General features: G+C 39.6%; 1 protein-coding gene across 2 annotated transcripts in view; it reads right to left on the bottom strand.

Moving 5' to 3' along the window:
- Window positions 1–13523, bottom strand: part of ESRRB (estrogen related receptor beta) — a 156568-nt gene that overhangs the window by 72286 nt on the left and 70759 nt on the right. The gene's annotated exons all lie outside the window — the stretch shown is intronic.

The raw sequence follows: 13523 nt of genomic DNA, 5'->3' as shown, positions 1-13523 counted from the left end.
AGCACTGCATACTGGATTAAAAAGCTGCAAGTGAAACAAAGCAGTAGTTTTGCAAGGTGTGAACCCAATCTTTAGACAAATCCTCACTCAATTTTAGGAGCAGAAATTTATGTTTGTGTTAGCAAAACCCTTCTTCCTCCTCTGTGATTTTTCCTCCCCCTAAAGCTGTTGTATTCAAATTCCAAATTTCCAGAGGAAGAAACAGCTGTGGGTTTTCAGTGTGCTTTCTTTAAGTTAAATGACAAAAGCAGCAAATAATAGATTTTTCCTATTATGCTGCAGACAGAAGCCTTTGTCACACAGCAAATCACAACCACAGTGACCGACCGGATGGCTGTCCTCTGCTTTTCAGTCACTATCAGTCTGTCACGGAGTGATCTCAAGCTCCGTGATCCAAGTTTTGCCATTGCTTGTCCTTCTTTCAGCTCACCATTTCTTGTCTAACCCAACTCCCATAGTGTCCAGTGGAAGGATACTGCTTACAATCCAAAATGCTAAAAACCATCCTGAACCATCAACTCTCCTTCAGATCTCAGGTCTGCAGCAGGAGATTGTTACCTGGCATTGCTTTTAGCATTCCCTTGCAGTATCAGTGGTTTCAAGATGCTACAGAATCAGGTGGTTCTAACCTTAAAAGGACTAAAGGATAGTATCAGTGAGGCTTTGCTTAGGGCACAGTTTCTTTTCATTTGCCTTCCATTTTTTCTCGATTTTATCTACTGCTATAAAGACACAATTGCTGCTCAGCTTGATAGCATTATATACCTTTTTAACGAGCTTTAAAGCAGAGCTGGGTCTATACCTCTCAGCTGTCTTGTTCTAGTCATCTTCCTCCTTTGCAGAGGCCTTCTCTTCCATGGGTTTCATCTTCATAAATTTGGCAAAGGACATTTTCATCCGGAGCGCTCTGGAATTCTCCACGTGCTGGACTGCTTCTTTAGAGTCCTGCTTTACTCATCTCTGCTGTGTTTTTTTCCTGATAATATTCTTTGCAACTTCAGCGAGTTCACACTTCACCTCCTCTCACACCTCATTTGGCATTTTGTCCTCTGTGCATTTTAGCAATGCATCAAACTGCTCCCCAATTACCACTATGTAGCCTTCTCCAACATACTCCAAATTATTCCCAAAGGGCTGAAAGAATCATTTCATGCATTAGAAGCATGAAACCTGAACTCCGAAAGAAGTAGCCGGTGATCTGAGTCAGTAACAGCACCCGGCAGCTTTATAGAAGGAAAACAACTAGTTTCTGCCCTTCCCAAATAGCAAGAGCTTTAATCCCTTTTCTTTCTTCCATAAGATCTCTTAAAACAGTCCCAGGTATATCTTTTACTGTGATGTTGAGCTGAATGACCTAATGTTAATCTTGTGCCAGATTTACATTGGTGTATCCCACCTGATTTTGACAGTTACTTGTCATTTACACAAGTATAAATGACAGCACATTCAGATTCAAAGCATCTTAGAAGACAATTTTAAAAAGCAAGTTCCTAAACACAGCTCACAGCTTGTAGATGGCTTCTTCATCTTGTAGCTTCTGCTTGTCTAGTCTCCTATATAAATTCTTACCACAAGCCTGTTCCTTCAACAACAGTGACGCATTTCATGGTTGTTAGTTGCTTTCAGAAGATGAAGTAACCTGTTATAAATTACCTATTGCTGGGAGTGAAATAGAACCTGTTAGCACAGTAGTTGCTCCTAGAAGCCAGCAAGTACTGACTACATTATTATAGGCAGAAGGTTTTCTATCACAGTAGGAATCATTTTAATATGGCCTCCTCCTCAAAGATTTTTCTCTAGGGCTATTAAAGGTTTTCCCGTGATTCAGTAGCCCGTATCATGAGAAGTGTCAAGTCTTTACCCTAATTCTAACATTGGCGAGGTATCAAAGATACAGTGAGACCACTCATATTAGATGTCATTCTCCCAGGAAAAACTAGACACACTGAGAATTGAGGAGAGACATCAGACTAATGACAATCCCCAAATGAATGGACTCTTCTCTGTTAAATCTGTATTTAACAAGGTAAATGAGTAACAGTGAACAACAACTAAGAAAGAAGAACCCCAATAAACCTGCTACTGATTTAAAAAAAGATAAACATAGTATTTAAAACATATTCATCATGTTGCTGTATATGGACAAGACATACTCTAGACTAAATGAGAAATTAACTAAAAAATTCTTGCATCTTTGCTCTCCTTTAGAGGTTGATGAGCTGGTTAAGAACTGCAAGCCAACATACCTGGCATTCTTAAAGCAGGCTGTAAGAGCCAGCAATTCAGAACCCAAGGTCCCGGTTCTACTCCCAGCTGTCAATCACCTGCACAAGTTACATCAAGATACACTGCCAGGGAACCAGGAAGGGAATACTTCTCTTCAGCATAGGTTTAACCTAAATGTACCAAAAATTTCTAGGTGTCACTATATTAGGAAGAGACAGACAAACTGGATAGAGTTTTAAGATACCAAAAAGTGGTTGGGTAGACTCAAGCATGCGGAGAAAGCCAGAGACTGCTTCATTTAGGAAATAGTTTGCAAATATATGAAAAGAGCACTCAGAGACAGCCATGTATTTCTCAACGTCAGTAGAGGGATATCTAGGAAAACCAGATGAAGCTAGCATGGGAAATACTAAGGTTTCTCTTTTGTAATCAAGCTTCTTCACAATGAGACCTCCATGGACCACGAAATCACACCTTAGGGGATGTGCTGACAGGTTCCACATTTGCAACATTACACCTACAAGCTGGAGAAGTTTGTTTGCAGGGTAGGACCCCTCAGGGACAACAGAGAATCTTCTCTCTGGAGACTCCATGAGGGCCACAAGCCTGGAAACCTCTCTTAACACAGCAATGAGAGCACTGCCAAGGTGACCAGGAGAAATCCACATTTCCTTTTTAGAGGATAAAGTAATTTTAATGGTTCTGGGAGTAGGCCTGTGACAAGAAAGGTGTGATGGCAGCTCCCAGGGCAGCCCTGTAGCCTCTAGTGCAGCAGCACGTGCCCAGTGCGCTGTCGACAGAGCCCTGCAGGTGGCTGCCGAGCTCTTGCAGCTCCAACCTGCACTGGTGCTGGAGCAATGGGCACAGGCACCTGCTAGTCCCCCACTGAGGGTCGAAAAACTATTCTTCTTGCAAAAGAAGGACACTTCTACCTACAGTCCCTTAATTACAGCCCAAATCTAATAGCCAGTCACCTGCAGATTGAATATCGCTGTCTCTAACATCCCAAATGCCCTGTGTTTACAAGCTTTCCCATGGTGACAGCTGAAAGCTGGAGATGCAGCTGCTCTTACAAAGGGAGAATTTGTTGCTCAAGACACTTTTGCCATCAAGACCCTGTAGTCGTGGGAAGCTCTTATGGAGCATATATTTGAAAGGACGCATCCGTTCCTTTTCTCGCCCGTGGCAGTGATCGTATTTTCCTACTTTCCCCAGATCTCCACCTAACTGCAGTGAATGGCTGGCTGGTGCAGAAAAGCAGATGCCTTCATATACCCCACATCAGGCTCAGGCAGTGTCCCTGAAAGAAGCCACCCCAGCCCACAGACTTCCCTTAAACTCTAGCTTTAACTCTGAAACCTGTTTTAAAAAACTGAGATCTCCATACTTCTGCCTCCCCTCTTTCCCCCGAAGCAAATTTGCAAGCTGCATCTCGTGTCTGCTTCTCTCCCTCTCCAGGGTTACATAGCAGACCTCTGTAGGGGCAGTTGCAGGTTTTGCAACACAAAATTTGGGCGAAACTCTTTCCTCTGTCTCACCCAGGACAACATGTTTTTTCTGTGCCCGTCTTCTATAGTTTAAGTGCTCTGAGTCCAGGATAGCCTGACGTGCGTACAGGCCTAATACCACAGTATGGTCAGCCACATACCAAAGGCATGCCGACATTCACTGAATTTTAGTGGCAAAGTCACATTGCCTTCCTTGAAAACCCCAGCCACAGTAAGTCAGCATGAACCATTCCTTTATAACATGTATTTACTGGGTCCCTTTTCAATCAACACACTTCTTAATCAAATAAATTATCTCCTAAGAGGGAGTCAAGAACTTATAATAGACACCAACCGCCCAACCTCTTTTAATCCATCCAATATTAGACTCGTTAGTCATCAGGATAACAATCCTATTTGCAAATCAGCTACCTTTATCAGATAACCAGCGGGACCTAGTACAATATCTATTAATCCAACAACATCAGCACCAAGATATATAACTGCTTCTGTACAAAAACCTTTCTTCTAATCCTTCTTAAACTCAACAAGACTGATTGGTTTTTATTATTCATGAATTAATTTTTAACTCTTGGTCCAACAGGGGAATTGAATTTATAACATTTTGCAGAGACTGAGGCAAAGAAATTCTATGCTGAAAAAGCAGACTAGTCAAAAGCAGTTTTTTTTTTTTTTTTTTCTTTCAACCAACAATTAAAGGGGTGAGGGCTGGGAGCTGCATCTGTTTTTTCCCCTAACACCTTAGATGAAAATTCTAAGGAAAATGAATGCATTAAAATGTTTATAAATACCACATCACTGTACTGAGAGAGCTCTTGCTTTTTTATTTCATAAACGTTATTTAAAAACGGATGTGGAATTAATTTTGTTCATATTAAAAAGTCCATGTTAGAATAGGAACTCGAGTGGCAAAATTTCTACAGAGGTGGTCTGTATTAGGAGAGTAGTAGTGATCACAGCCACCGGTTACGGCTTATGTTTTCTTCTGCAAGGATAGTCTCCTAACCTGTAATTGCTAGAAGAAAAGCAACTACTCTGTTTTAAATAACAACAATTTCTAAAAGCACAAAAAGAGAACGATCAGAAATACTGTAAGTGTTGAAATAAAAAGCCAAAGCATCCCACCATCAAATAACCTTTTAAGTGAGGGATTCCATAAGAGGAAGCACACTATATTTTGTGCCTTCCAAAAAAAAGTCACACTTAAAAACAAGAAGGAAGAAAAAAAAAGTTCCTCCAATAACCAAAGATTAAATCAAAAGCAAAAAGAAATTCCAGACTATTGACTTTTCTCACAGCACATTCAGCCCAGCTTTAACTAGAGAATGTCATAGCTGGCTCCAAGTTTTGCACAACAGTTTTTAAATTCCTGTCTGGCATTTTATTTAAAGAAAATCTCTGCTTCTCTTTACAATCACATAATCTGTTGTGAGTGATCTATAAACAGAACATCTAATTACAGTTATTCAGTAGCACCTAACCGTGTGCATCTACTAAATATATCCATTCCAACAGAAAAGACTGAACCTTTTTTAAGTACAAATGTTACGCACAGTATATTTGGAGAGTGTTTGGCTATCTACATTTATAGAACACCTTCTATGCAATAATATCAAAAAATTTACAAACATTAATTAACAAAACCTTAAAACAATCTTATGATGTTTATTTTTTTATACCCATATGCACACCTAAGTACATAACCACATGTGAAATGTCTTGTATATGTATAGAGAGACTTTTTAGGGGTAGCTGTGCAAGTAAATCAGTACATAACCACACTTTCATTCTCTGTTGTGTGCATATGCAAAATTGTATACATCTCATATGTGTGTGTTTTCGTTTAATTTATAGTACTCGCATACATATTTAAAAATAAGCATGTACACACATGTTCTGATACACATATGTTCATTCATTTATAAATCTCTGTATGCAAGAAAACACTTTCCCTCATTCTTTGACTCATTCTAGTCCTTACAGTGTGCTTGGTGCTACTACACAACTGGCATCAATTATTCTGAGGTAGATGCGTCCGGCATCATCTATGTAAAGTAATACATACAGACACGTCAATGCACTTAACCATCATTTTCAAAAGGCCACATTTGCTCCCATCTATTATGACAAAAAGAACCCAGGAGAAGCAAAGTTAACATCCTTCCAGAAGCCCAAGCACTGAAATGCAAGTCCCCGTTCCGGGATTTTTTGGGCTTGGAAAGTGAGTCTCAATGGTGTCGGACAGCTGTGCCCGCTCCACGCCCCAGCCCCTGGCTGGGCTGCATTGCAGGCTGCACACCACCACTTGGGAGTCGCTGCCCCACACAGCTAGGTGTATGAGCCCGGACCCAGGCACAGAGCTCCGCACTTCAGATGAATCTGATAACAAAAATTGTCTACTAAAGAATGTCCGGCAATAGGTACCAAGGTTTTTACTTTCATAGGAGATGGTTTTCAGTCTCTTCCTGTATCATTACCCCCTTAGTCTCCAGAAACGACCAAAAAATCCCACTTAGCAGAAATATAAAAACTACAAAGAAGCCGAATTAAACATCAACTGCGAGAGCCAAACAGGAGAAGAAACATCCCATACACTTGAAAATGGACTGGAGGAGGACTGAATTTCTGTGTTCTAAATAAATTATATCATTCTTCCGCCTCTACAGCGCTTTCTAAACTGTTAGAACCGGATAGCATTAGCATGCCATACACAGTCTAAAAACAAAGAAAAATGAAAGACACAGCAACTCTTCAAAATTGTTGTGCAAATCAAGGATTGTTTTAAAATATTAAAAGCAAAGTACGGAGAAAAAATATATATTGAAAATATATATAAGCTACTTCTGGTTATGTGCACCAAAAAAAAAAAAAATCTAAACCTAGGCCCTGAAACCAGTAGTACCTTATATTCTTCATTGGTATATTGTCAGATCTGTGAAAATCTCATCCAGATGAGCATAATTTGCTAAATCAGGAAACAAAATAGTATTATTGATAATAAGAAACTTGTCAGATTGACTGAATAAAAAGAAAAACCACACAGAAGGATTTATAAAAATAAAATTAGTCTGAGTATAATTCTTTAGTGCCCTTATTTTTAGATGTTTAATTTTTTAATATACAAAATGGTGTAAATCTCAGTGAAAAATCTGGTCTGTAATTGTTCTTGTCAGCATATTTAAAAAAATGCGTACTAGCGGCACTGATGGAAAATCATATTTCTGTCTTATTTCTAATCTAGGTGTTTGCAGAGAAAGAAAAACTCATGTTCTTAAAACGATCATCTCCATATGCAAAATCATAACAGGAGAACTGAATATTTTTTAAGGCTGTTCTTTTGACCTTTCTCTGGAGTAAAAGGACAGCAAGACAATACGCTCACCAGCATTGTTCACAGTGACGGCTCCATCACCGGAGACTGAGGGCCATTATTACTAAGGGGAACTTTAAAGTGCCAGAAGAAAAAGGGGAAAAATTAGAAAAATAACACTCCTAAATATACCGTATGTACAAAAAGCTTTTCAGAACAGCAAACACTCAGCAACAAGAAATCTTCATGTAAAATCAGCTGTAATAAAACATAGACAATCAATTCAAAACAAAAGGTGAAGAAATTGTCTCCTTGTTATGCAGGGCACTCCAAGCTGGAAGTCCCAGACGTACTTCGGTCTCCCCCATTATAGGCTTTTCCAATTTAGGAAAAATATCTGACCTTTAAAATACATGGTAATTCCAACCTAATTTTTAGGAATGGAAAAGGAAAGTCTAAACTCAAGGAAGGCGTTCTCATCCGAGGCTCTTACCCTACCCAAGAACACACTAGAATAGGCTTCACTTTCCTTCCAAGCCTTTAAGAGGACGCAGTAATCTGTGATATGTCCTTACAGTCATAACAAAATTATATGAAAGGGGCCACCCCTCTCTACAGTTAATTTATTTCATTTCACATTCACAAAAACGCAGGAAAAAAATAAAACTGCCTCCAAAACAAGAACAGCCCCGTCATGAATTTTATTGCAACCTAAGTCCTATCTGAAAACAAAAAAGAAACAAGAGAAGATATTTGTATGAAAATTCAAAGCAGTCCTCTTTTCCTCAAATACACACATAAGTTTGTGACTTCTTTAAGAACGGATTCTGGCTGTGTTGTTTGCTACACCCTTATGGGTCAGGAATATTCTTTGTAAGATGACAAAATCAGCCTAAGGGTGCCTGGACTGAGATTTGCTGGGATCCCACAAAATGGAACAGGATTTCTTAGACATTTTTTTCCTCCCCCATTCAGAAAGGGAGCGCAAGAAAATTCCAGCTCAGCAGGGACACAGAGCCATCGCAGGTTGTGTGATAACAGCTTGCCACCTGCTTTTCGCAAGTTGTCTTTGCGAAGTGCAAGGGGCACTGAATAGTAACGTTGCCTGTGGTGATAGGAATGCACTGAACAGCTCAGTATGCAAAAGCACTTACTGGTACACAGTGCTCTTCACAAAGGGCATTGCAGAATGCTTTCCAGACTGTGTCAGAAGTACTAGGAGAGGAAATATTGGTGTGTGTGTCGCAGGGGGAACGTAAACACTTACTCTCACAATAAAAAAGGTATAAGCAAATACAGGTACAATGCTGCTCATAGCAAAAAAAGGACTTACAAAGCAGCAACTTAGCATCAGTCAGACTAAAAGGTGCATTTCTTTGCGAGAGCAGCAAGGGTTAACAGCAGCACACAAGCACCCGTCCAGTGAAGATAGGGTCAAATGATGTGCAGTGAAAGTTTCAAGTCCTCAATCCCCCAGAGCTTGTTTGCTAATTACATTTGCAATTACAAACATGACAAATATATTATTATACAGTGCGTTCCACCTTGAGCAGGCATGCTTCTCCTCACGGACAGTCACTGCCAGCAGCCAGACTCTCAAGCACTGGAAGAATCAAAGTATACTGTGCTCCAGCTGCAAGGATCATTTTGTGGGCATCTTTAGCGCTCTGGAAAGCTAGGGCACAGCTTTAAAGAGAGGCAGCATAGCAAGGATGGAAACAAAGCCAGAGAATAAGTTACTACCATTTAATTTCTAAGAAATAAAATCACCAGGTCAATAGCTGCTACCAATAAATAATACTAAATTATATTCTGTTCCTGATGGAAGATTACAAAGCACTTTGCACATTCAAGCCACATAAACATGATCACATTCACAACTTAAATGCAGCCCATACTAGGCAGACAGAAAGAAACCAAGATGTTCGTATTTTTGGCAAGGTCACCATAGCCGAGTACAGCTAATATCTTCTTTATTAAGTCCTTTCACCAAACAAACAAACAATTATCCGATTTGTAGTTTTCTGTGGAATACCTCTGCTTCTTCCCCCCCCCCAGTTTCTACAGCAGCATTACCTAGGAACCTCACTGCTGGGTGCTGGATAAATGCTAAATTTACTTGCTCTCGCTGCACAAACTAAAAACTCTGTTGCGTTCCCTGGCTGCAAAGTTAACGTCAATAGCTCCACGGAATAAAGAATAGGTCTTACTGGGAAGAATTGAAGAATTTCCTAGCCTCTGCAATCTGCAGTGGAATTGTTGACTTGCAACACTGGCTGCTGATGTGACCTCCGGCTTCTAAACCGAGGAGCACAAATTAGAAGAAGTAGAAATTGGGGAAAGCAGTTTGGCTTTTCTATCCAAGCCTCGACATCATTTTTTTCTACTTTTACTCTTTCTTCCCCTAATTAAAAACCTCTCAGATGTTTTACGCTCTTTGGAGAAATTCTATCACGCTCCCGACAGAACCTGTAAAGTTCACCTCCTCTCCGGTTTAAGTCTTTTCCCTTTTCCTTTCTTCCATTTCCTAAGAGAGATTGCATCCTCTCAGCTCTGGAATATTTGGGAGAGATCCACTGACACAACATGCACAACTTCTTACTAAACTAAAACTACTTGAAAAGCACAGGTTATTTCAAACGATAAGAAGTAGTAACACAGCAGAAATGGAGCTGAGGAACAACAGCAAAAAGGGTACGGAGGAGAGAGCAGCATTCTCTTGCAGAGGAAGAAGACGGGATGCGAAATCTCTGCCACAGCAACTTTCTCTGATGCAATCTCTCCAAAGTCTTTTCCCTCTCAGGCTAAATGCAATATCTATTGATTACTTCAAATCGATACAATGAAAAAAATCCCATTTTTTTTTTTAAATATATCGATCTTTCCATATTTCTCAATAATTGATAATGATTAGACCATTTTTACTTTTACAAGTGGAATTTGGAAGAAGAGAAGTTATTACAAATACTGTAAGGATACCAATTTCCTCTTCAGTGAGGTGCTCAGTGAGCTTCATGTAGCAGGACATCATCCTATGATGGGAACCTACTCAGAAACCCAGTAACTAGGCCATTTCCCTTGTAGAGGGTTTTCAATATATTCTGTCAATAAAACAAACAATTCCCACCCCATTCTCCCCAATTAATAATTTCTCCCTATCCCAGACTTTCAGAGATACTTAGCACAGACAGTTGCATTCAGCTTCTCTGACTCAGATTTCCTCCCATTCATGGCGTACGGAGATTTCCAGTAACCTCTAAAATCAAGTCACATTTCCTCAGTCTGTGCATTAGAGTCAGTGGCAACTACTTTGTTAATTTGTGTGATCTGGAATTTGCTCTTTCATTGACTTAAAATTCCAGTGTTGTACCTTGATGTCTCTCCATCATCAAATATATCATTTATTCCTTTCTAACCATTTCCTTCTGTTTATAAAATAATTTTCATTTTTATCAGATCAATGACTCATGTGTCTTTCTTATACATCAGAGGAAACAGCGTAAGAGAGAGCATTTGGCAGGGTGCCCTTATTTGCCAGTGATTTTTATTTTCCCTTCATTATGGTTACTTGGTCAGTTTCTGTCTGTCATGTAGAATATTAATTAGAAACAGCAATGGCAATTTTGTAGTCCTATCAACATTTCTAGTGGCTACTATAACTAGGCAGAAAAAAATTCCCTGGGACATGGAAGTTAATACTGAAAAGTAGAAATGCCGTATTTCACTCTCCTATGAAACAGCCTTAGGTCTACATACAAGAGACACGCAACACACATTCAGTATGGCCATGTATATGCATGTGTGCATACCTGCACATAAATATTTATATATGTACACATATGTTTGTGTGTGAATATAATCACATATTTTATATGTCAGAGCATATATTCCTGGTGTCTGTATACACGTTCACTTCCCGCTGTACTGCAGACAAGCGTTGTCAATATGGTGTAACTAACGCATTCCCTCCAGATGCCCTGACCTGAGCGACAAACTGCAGGTACAAATCATTTTCTTTGTTAGTTTCCCAATTCAGACTCATGCAAAATGTTCTTGCATGGAGCTGCTTCACCTGTGCCAGGAATAATTTTCCCAAAGGCCAGCTCTAAACATAGTAAGTGGTCGCTAAAGAGAGGATTCCTACACACGAAACCAAATGCATACACCAGCTTAGGACACACACACAGAGGGTGGAAATTAGAACAAGTGTTTTCTTCCCCTCACTGCAAGATCCTGCATGGAGGGAAACAACACAGTCCACTGCCCAGAACTTCCTGCCGTTCGCAGCGTACTTGTTCAGATCAGCACACACAGGCAAAAGGAAAGGGAACTTTTGCTGCTTGAGGAAGACAAATCCCCAACCTAAAGAGTGGGATTAGGGGCAATGAATTCTTAGTTAGCTTTTCATCAGACCCTTCTTGGGTTTGACTGCAAAAATTAAGTTCTCCTTAAACTCCAAGGTGAAGTGAGTCACCTCTTCTCTCCTGTCTTGTTCATTTTCTCTCTTTCTCTCTCTCGATAATCGCTAGGTGGAATACAGTTTCCAGGTAACTGTATGGATCACATATTGAGTGACCACATCCATTTCTCTTTCTATACTCTACTCTTCCTCCCTGTAGCTCAACAGTTAACTAAACAATAAGAGGCAGTTTGCAATATTTTAAAAATCTCTCTTCATTTAAGGTTTAATTGGAGAAAAAATGCTGCCAACATAACTAAAAGCAAGAGTTTAAAAAAAAAAAAAAGGAAAAATAAATATCAAAATCTTTTCACTAGCTAGCAGTCAAAAGAGTAAGTCAGTATAATTAGGGTAATATGCTCACACAACTAGGTAAAGATATAGGCACAAATACAACACATATTTACATTATATGTTCACAGTACATTTGTGTTACAGTGGGAGGAAAAATGGCTAAAGTCATATATAAAGCATATAAAGTGACCAACTTTTCTCCTCAGCTACAGGAATGCAATCTCAAATCTAACCTTAACAAAACTAGAATGTAAATCAAAGCAGTATCTGACCCATTGCACATATATCTTTTAATATACTGTACTTTTATTAACGCTTCTCACATCTTTTCCTTCTCCCAGTAACTTTTTCCAGACTTAGCCATACTTCCTTGTATCATAATTGTACTCTTTTAATTAAGAAAAAATAGAGATTGAGATATTTCAAATGATATTTCTTGGTCTCTCTTCCCTAACCTCCACAATTTTAAAAAGAAGGTTAGTTGCCACAAGTAAAGCATGTCTTTACACAGCGAGCACTCCAACAGCTTTTCATCCCCCAAAGCTGCGTTCTCCGTCCCCCTCTAAAGCCATAGGGGCTCTGTGGCACTTCCCCCAGGGCCACCTTCATCTGTCTAACCAGCAGCCAAAGTGTTGCAAATAGGGGTAAGGTGCTCTTGACATTGTTGGGAGCTGTCCGAGAGATGAAGAAAAAGTAAAACGGGTGAACAGTAATCCAACGTGAATATTATTTCCTACATTATTCACATTCCTTTTCTCAATATCAAAAGTACAACAAATGACAGGAAAAAGTTAAAAGAAAAAAAAGTAAGTGGTTATGATCTAGCTTTTGGTTGTGGTGTTTTTTTCTTTTTCTTTTAATGAAGGTAAATGCACTTTCTATTTTTGACTGAATATTAAAAAAACTCCCAATGGCATACAGAATACATTTCCCTTAAGAAGCTGTTTGTTTATTTTTAATTCAAAATGGAGCAGCCACAAGTGAAGCACCAGTGGGGGAAAAAAACCACATGGGTTAGATTATTAATATCTATTAACAATACTAAGTCTCATTTTAATGAAATTGCTGGAAGCAGGGGATTAAAGGAGGAAGAAATGAATGTAAGGACAGACGGAGTATCAGGAAACAGAAACAGAAAGACAGATAAAAGACAGCTGTAATGAGAGAAGAGGGGTAAGTAGCATTGTGGGGGTTTTGTTCGTTTTTAATTGTTTTAATTCCATTAACTACAATGCCTCTTAAAAGAAAAGCAATGAAACAAACTAAGTGACTTAACTCCCATCTCTGATGACACCACAGAACCTTGTAGGTGACACGCGGATTAACATGCAAACACACAAAAGGGGACTCAGCTCAGGGGGAGATTTATCGGAGAGCAGAAACCCATCTGAAAATGAATTGCTCCAGTCAGCTGGATGTGCAACGGAGAAGAAGATTTTGCCTTGTTTTCTAACTTCCCCAAAAAGATCGAATCCAACTTAAGGCGCTAAAGTGATTTTAAACACAGCATTCCCAGGCACAGCCCCATTAGAAATACAAAGGGACAGAACAGTAGCAGGTGCTGAGGTACCTGCCATCGGTCCCGGCTCAGGATGTCTGCTTGCTAGCCCTCCAACTCACTCCACTCTTTCCCCGAGCACGCTAGCCAGGCAGTAAGCTGTGCCAAACTAAATTTCCACAGGGGACTGCAGATGAAAATTTGACTTTTCTTGTAAAAAGTACCACT

Source organism: Struthio camelus, chromosome 5 (genome assembly GCF_040807025.1).
Source record: "Struthio camelus isolate bStrCam1 chromosome 5, bStrCam1.hap1, whole genome shotgun sequence".
Lineage (NCBI taxonomy): Eukaryota > Metazoa > Chordata > Aves > Struthioniformes > Struthionidae > Struthio > Struthio camelus.
This window is presented reverse-complemented; position numbering and strand designations above follow the sequence as displayed.